Genomic DNA, 13452 nt, shown 5'->3' with positions numbered 1-13452 from the left:
GCTGGGAAAAAGGATGTATAAAAGCCTGTGTAACTTCCTGCTCTGTGTGCAGGATTTGAGATTTTATTCTCCCTGTACCTTTTTGCAGCTGCAAATAAACTTTTCTGCTTCTCCACCCCGTTGTGATTATTGGGTGTAGCACACCAGGTAGCGAACCAACCTCAGCTGTTTAGCCTCTCGGCACTGGGTGCCAGCAACACTGTCAACCACAAACTCCAGCTCCTGTGCTCAGTTTGACTCTGACTCTGCTACTTGGCTCCTATCTGAACCTCAGTGCCTGACTGACTTCCTGGCATCTTGACCCCGACCCCATTATTTGGCTCTTGTCTGCAAGTCAGTGTTTGACCCTGACTTCCTGACCCAGTTCGACCCCAACTCTGCTACTCATCTCCTGACCGTAACTTGGTAATTAACCCATGCACACAGCCCACCCACAGCCCAGCCCTGACACCTGTTTTTCCCAGTGTAGACTGCATGTGAGTCTCCAAGGAGATTTAGCTATGTGAGAAATATGAAGGGCTACAACAACACCAAAAAGGTTCGACAAGTCAAAATTTCAAATCAGGCAAATTATTTAGTGGTCTTGTAAGCTAGTGGGCATATTCACTAGCTGGAATGGTCCAAAATAAGCCCAAACGCTGCAGTCAGTTCCACCCTGCTCTTCTCAGGGCACATTTTATTAAATAAAAGATGCAAAAGGCTCAAAGTAATACAAATGCTAATAAATAGACTTCCCTGCATTCTGCAAGCTGGTAGTGAAAAGGACACATTTTTCCCCCTGCTTGTAGACTTTCTTGAATCTTGGCTACTATAGAGAAGTCTTTTCCTGACCCTGGATCTCTCCTATTGACTGCCCATAAGAAACAGGCAGACAATATCCTGTGGGTCCTATGCTTACATCTATTGTGACTACAGCTTGCAGTTTTAAAGGGACCAAGGACTGTGGTCTATCTGAAATGCCATGAAGTAGGTCGAGTCCCCAAGAGGAACTAATTCCACTAGGAAAACAACAACCTCCCCCTTCAAAGGGAAGAGATCACAAAAATGTGAAGCCCAATTGACCTCCTTGGAGCAACAAAAATCAAACAGGGACAAGCTTGGGTCAAAGGTTAAAAACAAGGCAACAAGAAAGGGAAAACTGAGCAGAGAATTCCCCAACAGAATCCACTACTGTGAAAAGTTGTTCAGGGAGTTAGTGGACCTTACCCAAAAGCACTCTGACTGGATACATGATTTAACAGGTGTAAGAACAGAGGTGTCCAGCTTCCTGACGGGAGGATGTGTGCATGTGCCCTAAGGCTCAGTGCCTTGTTTCAAGTTTGAAACTCAAATTCTTTTATCAATTTTCTTCCATTTTTCAGAAAATTTCTCCTTATTCTTCAGAATAAACCTGGCAATTTTCAGACAAAACCAATTTCAGTATCCAAATGGTTAAAGGCCTTTGATTGTAAACTTAAGCTCTGATCCTTCAGTTTAATCAAACAGAACTTTGTGGCACCATGGACTCCAGGGTCTGTCCCTACAGTTCCAATGGCAGGATTGGGGCCATAATAATTATAAAGACAGTATCATAACTCCATATTCTGCCATAATTTGAAAGACATCAGGCTACTTTATTGCTGTTGTGGATATCCTCTTTATGTCAAATGAAACACTTCTGGACACATTTTAAGGGAAAATATCTGCACTTGAATCAAGACTAATTTATGACCTAAAATTAGGTATGGTTGAATTGATTACAAAAAAACCCCAAACAAACTCCTTTCCTCCAACATTCACCTGTAGCTAGAACAAATTTGAATCAAACCTTGAGGTCATAAAAGGGTCAAAAATTACCTTAAATAGTTTATTTTGCACATAATTGCTCCCTAGTTTCAGCCAGGTGCTTCTTCAGTTACCATCCACTAACAGTCAAGCAGGACTGTATTGGCACCTTTCTGAGTATCTACAATTGGGGAAACATTTTTCTGCACCAGTGTTTCCAACAGCAGAATTGGAAGTGTGGACAAGGCACAGGTTCTGAAGAGTGCAAGAGTATATGGTCCTCAAAGCACCTGCATGTTGTCTCCATTGCTGTTTCCATCATTGGTAGCAGTAGTGGAACTATCTCAATGCAGTTAAATACACATTTTTCTATGAGATAGTTGCTTGATCTATTTTCCTGGGGCAGGAAATTGGTGATAATGGGCAGGGCCCTTCCAAATTCATGGTCCATTTTGGTCAATTTCATGCTCATAGGATTTTAAAAAATCATAAATTTCATTATTTCAGCTATTTAAATCTGAAATTTCATGGTGTTGTAATTGTAGGGGTCACAACCTAAAAAGGAGTTGTGTGTGCGTGAGTCACAAGTTATTGTAGGGGGGTTGCGGTACAGCTACCCTTACTTCTGTGCTGCTGCTGTTAGTGGCACTGCCTTTAGAGTTGGGCACCTGGAGAGCAGCAGCTGCTGGCCATGAGTCCAGCTCTGAAGGCAGAGCCGCTGCCAGGAGTGGCACAGAGTAAGGATAGCATGGTATGGTATTGCTATCCTTACTTCTCTGCTGTTGCCTGCAGAGCTGGGCCCTCAGTCAGCAGCCGCCACTCTCTGGCAGCCAGCTCTGAAGGCAGCAGCACAGAAGTTAGGGTGGCATGGTATGGTATTGCCACTTTTACTTCTGGGCTGCTGCTGGCAGGGCACCACCTTCAGAGCTGGGTGCCGGCCACCAGCTGCCACTCTCCAGCCTCCACTGACGGCAGCACAGAGTAAGGGTGGCAATACTGCAGCCACCTAAAATAACCTCGTGACCCCCCTACAGCTTCCTTTTGGGTCAGGACCCCCAATTTGAGAAATGTTGGTTTCCCCCTTGAAATCTGTATAGTATAAAGTAAAAGCACACAAAAAAGACCAGATTTCACGGTGGAAGACCAGATTTCATGGTCCATGACACGTTTTTCATGGCTGTGAATTTGGTAGGGCCCTAATGATGGGTAAGAAGTAAGAAACTTGGTCTGGAACAGTATACAAGTAGGTCTTTAAAATGACAAACTACAGGGTTTAGGCAGTGTTTGAGCAAAAATCTTGTTTGAAAAAGGTAAACATGCTGCTTCAAGAAATAATTCATCCACTAAATTTTTGTTGTTTTCCATATCTCCACTAGATGACCTACCAGGGATGCAGTAGCATCTGTACAGATGACTGGTTTTTTCCTTTGATATTTTAATGGTGCCAAGTGATCAGCTGTTATCTCAATCTGATCAGTTTACTGTGAACAGAGATCTTGAAGATACTAGCTAGATTGCAATACTCAGTTTGAAATAAATCAACCTGATAGCTCTTAGAAAATACAAGATTATATTTCTTTGTGTCCCAACACTTGAAGCAGCAGGAAAAACAAAACAGAACTGCAATTGCCCTCCCCATGAAGAGTGTTTTGACATGCTCAACGCTCTTTGGGGCCTCTGTTTGGTCGATAGGAGTAGAACACAGTTTTGCGCTAGAAGCACACCGAGTGTTCTATGCAACTTATTTGGTAAGGGAAGGGCTTCTACGGCAAGTGATTGAGGGCTAATGCACACTTTTGTGCATCAAGGCCAAGTACAGCAATACATTTTAGGATATGCTTAAGTACATCTCAGTTCAGTTAACTTTTTTAAAGTGCTTTGCTGAATAGGGATAGATTGCTGAATCAGTGTTAATGAAGCAAGGCTCCTACAGATATGAAGCCATAGGGAGTTGTAGGGGGTATGCTAGAGATAACTCCTCAAGGGAGGGCAAAGTACCAACTTCTCTTAAATAAGTATCTCCAACTATTGCCCCTCAAGTTTGTCTGGAAGCAGAGCCAGTCTCTGGGCAATCTAAGGAGTTCAGCTGACCTGTAGTAGACTACCTAATTGGCTACACTGCCTGATTGGTTGGAAGTATCAGGAGACTAGCTCTTAATCCCAGCAGCAGCAGTAGCTCAGTGGCTGCTCAAAGCATTCACCCTTGACTGCAGTAACCCTGGTCCTGCCTTGGACTCAGCCTTGCTCCTGCCTTGCCTCACTCCAGGTAACCCAGCTCTGACCCTTGGCTCCAATTCCTGACTCTGACCATCTGCTTTGGCATCTAGCCTCTGACTCCAGCTTTGACCCTGGACTTCTCTTCCTAGCTACTGACTCCTGTTCTAACCACTAGACACGACTCCTGCTCCAGTCACTCAGCATGATTGCACATGTCCCAAGCTCAGACAGTTAATCAGCCCAACACAAAAATAAGAGAACTAGAGCTAATGCAGCAATCGTGGATTCCTCAAAGGCCAATATATCTGATGGAGATAGTGAGAGCCTGTCACAGGGTGTATCTGACCTTTGCAGTTCCCTATGGGGGGACCCATGGTCCTATTACACCCCACCCTAGGAAAGGAGCAGCAAACATAGGTCCTACAGACCTGCTTAGAGAGGCCTCACAGAAGCAGCCAATCAGAGCCCAGCAGGTTTAGAGAAAAGGAGTTTCAGGGCCTTAGCATTAGCAGGTCAGTTCTGGCTGGGACCAGAGGGGAAAGGCAGGGAGGGCCCCTTTGCCTAAAGGAGCTTGAGGGATGGCCTGAGTTTGGTGCTGGCTACATTGGCTTAAGCTGGGAGAGAGAGGACTTGAGAACTTTAACCCTGAGATAATGGGTAAAGATAAAGAGGCCAGGTAGGAAGAGGCCAAGGGAATAAGCAGGAACAAATTGAAATAAGTAGTAGGGGGCTGCTGTTAATAGGGTCCTTAGGGTGATGTCCTGTCCCTTTAAATGTTTGAGCACTCCCCCTCCTCAGTGCAAAGTCTCACTTTTGTGCTAGTTTCAGTTTTGCTACCAGAACAGTAAAGGCTCCACTGCTGACAGCTGCATTTCTATCAGCTCTCTGTATGTCTGTGTCTATCTCCTTCTCTGCTGTGTCCAAATAGAACATATTGGCAATAACTTTCTGTCCCATGATGTCCATTGCTACTATTTGTCTAGACAAAGGGAAGAAAAAAGTATAATAATAAAAATAAAAGAGTGGGGGAATCACCTAGAGGCACAAGGTGACAAACTGCTGCTAGGACAGTGTGAGCCAGCTAGCTAGAGAGGGGGAAGTAGACAAATAAAGAGAGAACAAAGGATAAGAGTTCTGTAATTATTGCCACCGCTGTCCAAACAAAACAGTGAGAGGGGAAGAAAGCATGACCATGTGCAAGCAGGCAAACAGCCTGTAGTCTACACTGAGGGTTTATAGCCAGCAGAGGGAACTCAAGTGCAGCCAAAGGAAGCATTCTGCAGTGTAGACACAGACAGCCTGCAGAAGGAAATCAGGCGCAGATAGTGCACAGTTTATAAAAAAAAAAAAAAAAAAGAAATTTTTTTCCTTGTGGCTGAGATGTCCAGGAGGTGTGAAGGCCCACAAAAAAGCAGATAAATGGCAACTTTTGTGGGGTTTTCGTGAGTTTGGTGAAAGCTGCAAACCATGGGTGGTGTACCTCAAACATTTTGAGCAATTTGAAGCTTGCAATTCTATTCCAGATGGACAAAGAGTTTTAAACTTGCTGACGGGGATGGGTTCAAAGGCATACGGTCTGCTGCATGACTTATTGTCTCCAACTGTGCCTGGAACTGCCACGTATGCTACAATTACTGCAGCAATGCAGGAACATTTTTCTCCTACTCCATCGATGATAGCAGAATGATATCAGTTCTATGGCGACATCAGGGAAGTGGAGAATCAATAGCACAGTTTGTTGCTGCTCTAAGGAAGTTGTCAAAGTATTATCAGTTCAGACAAACATTAAGTGATGCACTGTGTGACCAATTTATCTCTGCTTTAGGATATGACTGGATCCAGAAAAAGTTACTAACTGTATCAGCACATCCATTCAAGAAGGATATGGAAATAGCAATTGCCATGGAGACCAGAGAGAAGATTTTCTGGACTTTAATGTCAACAGAGAAGTTCACCCCTGCATCGGTGAGACAGAGGACCACAGGAATGTAAAAACATAAGAACATAACGTAAGAATGGCCATACTGGTTCATCAAGCCCAGTATCCTGTCCTCTGACAGTGGCCAATGGCAGGTGCCCCAAAGGCAATGAACAGACAGGTTATCATCAAGTGATCCATGTCCTGTCACCCAATCCCAGCTTCTGGCAAACAGAGGCTAGGGACACCATCCCTGCCCCTCCTGGCTAATAGCCATTGATGGACCTATCTTCCATGAATCTAAGGAATTTCCATGTCACTGTTGTGCACAAATGACACATGATGAGAAGGATTGCTGGACATACTAGGTCATTTGCAAAAAAGTGGCAGAAAAGAGGACACATCACCATAACCTGTTGCACAGTTCAACAATAGCAACACAGAGTAACTGTCCATTCAAGAAGACATCTATGAAGACTGAACCTAAGAAAAAAGACAGAAGTTGGGAATTCATATTGGGGAAAAAGACAGAAGCTCTAGTGACAATGATCAAGACCTAGCACTACATGTGTTATTGGAAGATGGAGTCATAGATGGCATCTGGGTCACACACTTGATTGAAGGAGTTCCTGCAAGAATGGAGCTTGATACTGGAGCTGCCGTCTCACTGATTTCTGCATCTCCTTATCACCAAACTTTGTCACCAGTTCCTCCACAGTTTTGAAGACTTAAACAAGAGAAAAGTTGGTTCCAAAATGAATACTCCAGGTGAAAGTTCAACTAGATGGACAATCAATTATTTTACCCTTGTATGTGATTGAAGGAAAGTGTCCACCATTATTTTACAGATCTTGGCTTGAGAAGCTCAAGGTGAATTGGAGCAAGATCAAGGTGATCACACAAACACCTCAAAATCTTCAAGAAGTACTGGACAGACACTCCAAAGTTTTTGAAAAAGAGCTTGGATAGATGAGCAACATGTTAGTGAAGCTCACTGGTAAGTTTGACAAACAGCCAAAATTTGGGAAGCCCAGAATTGTGTCTTACACTCTGAAGCTTCCTGTAGAAGCTGATTTGGACTGTTTAACGAACATCAGAGTCTTGTCACTGGTTTCACACAGTGAGTGAGCTACACGCATTCTACCAGTGACCGAGACGGCTCATAGTGAATTTGTGGACATATTCAAAGTGATGCGGAATCCAGTTATGTGCAGACCAGTTTCTACTACCTGGTGCTGAAGATTTGTTTGCTGCTCTTAGCAGGGGACAGTGTTTCAGTAAATTGGATTTGCTCAATGCATACCTACTAATAGAGATCAATTCGGCATCTCACAAATGTCTTACAACACACTGGTGAATCTTGCCCATATGCTCAGGGTTCAGCTGATTGCTATATTTGGGGTCGGGAAGGAATTTTCCTCCAGGGCAGATTGGAAGAGGCCCTGCAGGTTTTTCGCCTTCCTCTGTAGCATGGGGCATGGGTCACTTGCTGGAGGATTCTCTGCTCCTTGAAGTCTTTAAACCATGATTTGAGGACTTCAATAGCTCAGACATAGGTGAGATGTTTATCATAGGAATGGGTGGGTGAGATTCTGTGGCCTGCGTTGTGCAGGAGGTCAGACTAGATGATCATAATGGTCCCTTCTGACCTTAGTATCTATGAATCTAAAACAGCTTTTTCTGTTATAACAGGTTGCCTTTCAGTATTGCTTCAGCATCTATCCTGTTCCAGAAAGCCATGGGATGAGATTCTGAAGGGACTGAACAAAGGTCAGTAGTATTTGGATGACATCCTTGTTATGGGAAAGGATCAAGAGGATCATCTTCCAAATTTGGATGCTGTCTTGCAACATGATGCTGTCTTGGCACCTTTACATGAATGGTTACAAGCAAAGAAAAAATGGAAATGGACTAAAGAGTGTAATTGTGTATTCGCAGAAGTAAAGAAACTGTTGACCGCAGTCAACGTTTTCACGCACTTTGATGCTTCTCTACCATTGGATTTGGCTTGTGATGTAGTTCTTTCCCACATTTTTCCTAATGGCATGGAGAAACCAATTGCCTTTGCATCACTAAAACTCACCACTCATGAGAAGAACTATGCACAAATAGTGAGAAGCTTTCAGCATTGTCTTCAGAATTTGGAAGCTACACACCTATCTGTATGGTAGACACTGTCTTATTGACAGCTCAACACCTATTACTTTCAGTTTTTGCACTGAAACATGGAATTCTATCATTAGCTGCTGCTCATATGCAATGATGGACATTACTACTTTCAGCTCACTCTTATACTATTCATTTCCATAAAGAGACTCAGCACAGCAATGGTGATGGGCTGTCATGCCTGCCATGCCCAAGTTCCTGTCAACCCAAAGAGATTTCAGACTAAGTGTTCTATCTCAGTTTGATGGGTAGGTTATGCATCACTAGCACAGACATCGACAAAGAAACAACTAAGGATGATGTGCTTTCTCTTGTGAAGGGAATGGTATTACAAGGTGCAGAGTTGGATCAAAAAAATCCCCTGTTTACACAGGTTTATGTCAGATCAATGTGAATTATCTGGAAATCATGGTTGCATCTTATGGGGAATGAGAGTGACCATCCCAAAATCACTTCAGTCTTAGGTTTTGGAAGTTCTTCATGAAGGTCATTTTGGCATTGTATGGATGAAGGCCATTGATAGGGTCACCGTGGCTCAGTGGGTCAGAGTTGAGGATGCTAGATTCAAGACAAACTGCTGAGAAATAGGGCAGACTCGCCCCAAACTGGTGGTTATTCTATTATTAGATATAACAAGACAGAAACAAAAGTAAACTTCTTGCTCACCATACTGGTGAGCAAGAAGTCCAAACTTCAGTCTCCTTAGGCACCCCAGCCCTTGTTTCACTAGACTTTCTGATGAGTGGTTATTGAAAACAAAGTTCATCAAACAAAAGGGTTCTTCTGATCTCAAAAGATCAGCCACATACCCAGGTCAATATATAACTCAGATTTTACCCAATAATCACGCTTTTGCTAATCCTTTAGTTTCTAATATCTAAAATCTATTTATAAGAGAAAAGAAGAAGAAGAGAGTTACACTGGTCCAAAAAATCATATATATACACAATCATTGTAAGTTCTTGGATCAGGTTTGTAGCAATGATGTTACAGTCTGCTGGCTTGTAAAGTTCCTTCCAAAAGATTGGATGGTCCTCAGTCCATAGTTCAAATGTGCCTTTTAATGTAAATCTATAGTCCAGAGATCAGAGCAGGAAAGAGGCAACATGGAGATGATCCAAGCTTCTTTTATATCCTCTGTTTGAAACAGAGAATCTCCAGACACATATCAAAGCCTCACAGCACAGTTTGTGGAAAATTACAGGCACAAGATGGAGCCCAGGGTCAAACTAACAAGTCACATATCCTTACGTGGCTTGATGACTCATAGGAGCATCCATTACCCATATTCTGGCTAATGTGTTCACAGGAAGACTCACTGGGTGGGGACAAGCTTCTTCTATGGCCCATTGTGAGAGTTAAGTGTTCTTTAATGGGCCATCAACATGAAGCTGTCTGTCTTCAATGTAGATGGAGTGGTGCAAGGAGTGCCAGGAGCGCTGGTGCCGCAGATCAGGTCCGACGACAACACCATCGTCATCCAGAGTGCCAGGGGCATGGTGGAGAGGACCCTGAAGGCAGCTATCCACTCACAGTATATGGAAACCCTGAAGTGTAAACCGGATCAGAGTAAAGCCTTCGAGCTGACCAGCAAGTGGGATGCCAGCAACCACTTCCTCGCCAGGGGCAGCTTCACCAGTTTCACCGACTGGTGGTTCATCCACCGTGCCCGGCTCAACTGCGTCCTGCTCAACGGAGCCGTCCGCCACGGGAACCGAGACAAGCGTTGCAGGAAGTGCGGCTACTTCAACGAGAGCCTCCCTCATGTCCTGTGCAACTGCAAGCCCCACTCCAGAGCCTGGCAGCTGCGCCACAACACCATCCAGAACCGCCTGGTGAAAGCCATCACACCGCACCTGCGGGAGGTTGCCGTGAACTGAGCCATCCCCAGTACCGACAGCCAGCTGTGACCTGACGTGGTCATCACCAACAAGGCCCAGAAAAAGATCATCCTTGCTGACATCACAGTCTCCTTTGAGAGCAGGACCCCAGCCTTCCGCGAAGCCCAAGCTCGTAAACTGGAAAAATATGCCCCCCCGGCTGACACCCTGAGAGCAAAGGGCTACGAGGTGCAGATGGACGCCCTGATCATCGGAGCCCTGAGTGCCTGGGACCCCTGCAACGTGCGTGTGCTGCAGACCTGTGGGATCGGTTGACGCTACGCACGGCTCATGCTGCGCCTCATGGTCTCGGACACCATCCGATGGTCCAGGAACATCTACATCGAACACATCACCGGCCACCGACAGTACCAGGAGGCATGAGCTGGAATGACATCATGCATCAAGTACGAGAAAGGGACTGAGAGACTTTTTCCATTGGACCATATGAACTGGAACCATAAACTCACTGAACATTAAATCTCACCAAATGAGAGTAAATTCATCATCATCGTATCCACTCATTATACTCCACACCTGAACATAGCCATTATATGAACAACATACCCCCATATCTCAATGTCTGTACTTTGACCCATTAACCTTTTACCCCCAACTGGGGATATTGCAGATTATGTATTCCTTACACCATCCGATCCTAAACCGAACTTCGCACCCCTTGATAATCTGTACCTTATTCCCTGATAAGCAGAAACTTCTATGATTAAACTCTGTACCGTTTTCTTTTTATTTTATCATCTTAATACAATTCTTAAATCTTTACCTGGTGGGTGTTACCCAGGAATACAGCACATATGTAGGATGCCAGTACATTGCCAATATCTATAACTTCATATACAAAAATGATACACGCGTATAAATTGGATAATCATACTAAGCAAATCCTAACTTTTCCATTGACACCTTGTACTTTGTGCAAGATTTGTTGCAATTGTCTAACAGTGGCAATATTAATGATATAAATGGTTATATCTCAGTCACACAGCATCAGAGTGGGAGGCATGTCTGGTGGCCAGGGATTGACAAAGACATTGAGAGGAAGGCAAAGCGTCAGCAAATCCAGCATGATCCCAGCCCGGCTCATCTACACCGTTGGTCATGACCTCAGACTCCTTGGACACGTATTCACACAGACACTGCAGGACCTTTAGAAGATTATATGTTTTTGGTCATAGTCGATGCCCATTCGAAATGGCCAGTCGTTTTCAGAATGACTCCTACTACATCTACTGGACAACTTTATAGCTTGTTTAGAAAATTTGGTTTACTGTTAAAGTTGATGAGTGACAATGGACCTCAATTCTGTTCTGAAGTATTTCAGAGATTCCTAGTTCAAATGGAATTCTGCACATATGTGCAGCTCCATGCCAGCCTACTATAAATGGAGTAGTGGAAAGCTTTGTACAAACGTTTAAGCTAGCCTTAAGAGCTAACAAGTCTATTTTGAGTCATCAGAGGAAACTGTACAATTTCTTGCTTGTCTACAGGAACACACCACATGCTACCCAACAGCAACCCAGGAGTCACCTGCAACTCTTTTCTTGAAGTGATCTTTGTTACCTGTTGGGACCTCCTATGTCCTGATGTTGCCTCATGTGTAGCCAAACCCAAAGCTATGCAAATTGATTGACAACCTGAGACTCACTATTCTTTTCAAGTAGAAGACTTAGTGTGGACTTGCGACTATGGTTGTGGAGTGAAATACATACCTGGAGAACTTGTAAAATATATAGTGCCTGTTTTGTTTGTGGTAAAACTATCCAACAATACTTTATGAAAAAGTACATGTGGACCAGTTGCAGCCCTGACAAGTACCAGAGTCCAGGGACGTTCCAATAGGATTTTCTGTTCCTCCGACCTAATCTCCTTCCTAAACTCCTAATTTTGATGACTTGGTGGAAGAAACTTTGGTATCAGATACAGTTGATTCCTTACCACTGATTGTTCCTGTTGTTCAGGACACTGCTGCACAATCACCAACACAGTATCCTGTGAGTGTGAAAACTAGTTTTGTGCCTGAATTTATGTAGTGTCTTGCTATTCCAGGATAGAATAATCCCTTGCTGTTTGAGAATCTGCAGTAGTTCACCTGCAACTTATAGTTAGGTTATATACAGTTATGAGCTGCCAAAAGCTGAAGAACCGGTTCCTGCTGCTGAAGTGCCGCTGAAGACCTGGAGCGAGTGAGGGGCCCGCTGGGTGAGTAAAAATTAAAAACGGATTCTCAGGGGAGCCTCCCCAGCCGACAGCTCAGGCGGGCCAGACAGGACGGTCTTGCGGGCCGGATGTGGCCTGCAGGCCGGAGTTTGCCCACCCCTTTAACAACCGGTTCTAAACCGGCTTCAAAATTTAACAACCGATTCGCACGAAGCGGCTCCAGCTCACCACTGGTTATATAGTGTTTCATGTTAGCCATGTAAACCATAATGTATATACATTTGGAAAGTTTTTTTAAAGTAGGGTGGAACAATGGGATGTCCTCCTATCTCTTTAAATGTTTGAGCACTCCCTGACCCCAAGTGCAAAGCCTCACTTTCATGTTGGTTTCAGTTTTGCTGCCAGAACAGTTATGTCTCCACAGCAGATAGCTGTGTTTCTACCAGCTCTCTCTGTGTCTATCTTTCTCCATCTCTACTGGGTCTAAATAGAACACCTGGATTGGAACCTGGAGTAGCACGCAAGCCCAGTTTCCCCCACCCGCCACAGGCGAGGTGGCATAAACCCTCACAAGGAGACAAGATTTATTTGAGAACCTGAATAAAAGGCTGAATTTAAAGGCCCCAGAACCAGGGCTGAAGACCATGGTTAGGGCAGATAGACAATTTTGTTGGACTTTTGCAATCCTAGAAGGGGTTCAATTTGATTGTGTGACCCAGCTGGAGAGCCAAGCCACTGAAGACACTCCAAGTGAGATTGACAACCCATAGGGGGCACCAGGAGCAGGAAAAGGCCTGCAGTACCACATGCAGCAGCAGGAGGAGCTCAAGAGGTGAGTGTCCCCGTTACAGAACCCTACAGACTTTGCATGCTCAAATTGCTGCCCTGCAAGCCAGGCCACTTTCATCTCCAAGCCCAAGTTCCCCCTGCATGGCAGTTTAATGGCAATCGTGACAGATTTCATGGGTTTGTAAATCAGTGTTGGCTCCTATTTCTGCTGTACCCACAGTCATACCCCACTAATCAAATTCAAGTGGGACTGATTATCAGCCTGCTTTCCAGGGAGGCCCTAGCTTGGGCATCTCAGCTCCTGGAACAGTCAAGCCCACTTTTCGGACAATTTGAGAATTTACTTAGAGCTAGGGCAGTGATCTTCAATTATCCAAGTCATGAGCGTATGACTGAAGCTGCATTCCGTATGTTGCAGAAGTGATACCTGGCAGTTGCTAAATATCCAGTGGCGTTCCGATGGCTGGTGATAGATATTGAGTGGAAAGATGCTGTCCAGTATTATTGTTTCCATCTCGGCCTAAACAACTATATTAAAGA

This window comes from Chelonia mydas, chromosome 1 (assembly GCF_015237465.2).
Source record: "Chelonia mydas isolate rCheMyd1 chromosome 1, rCheMyd1.pri.v2, whole genome shotgun sequence".
NCBI classification, from domain to species: domain Eukaryota; kingdom Metazoa; phylum Chordata; order Testudines; family Cheloniidae; genus Chelonia; species Chelonia mydas.
Note: the sequence above shows the minus strand (reverse complement) of the source record.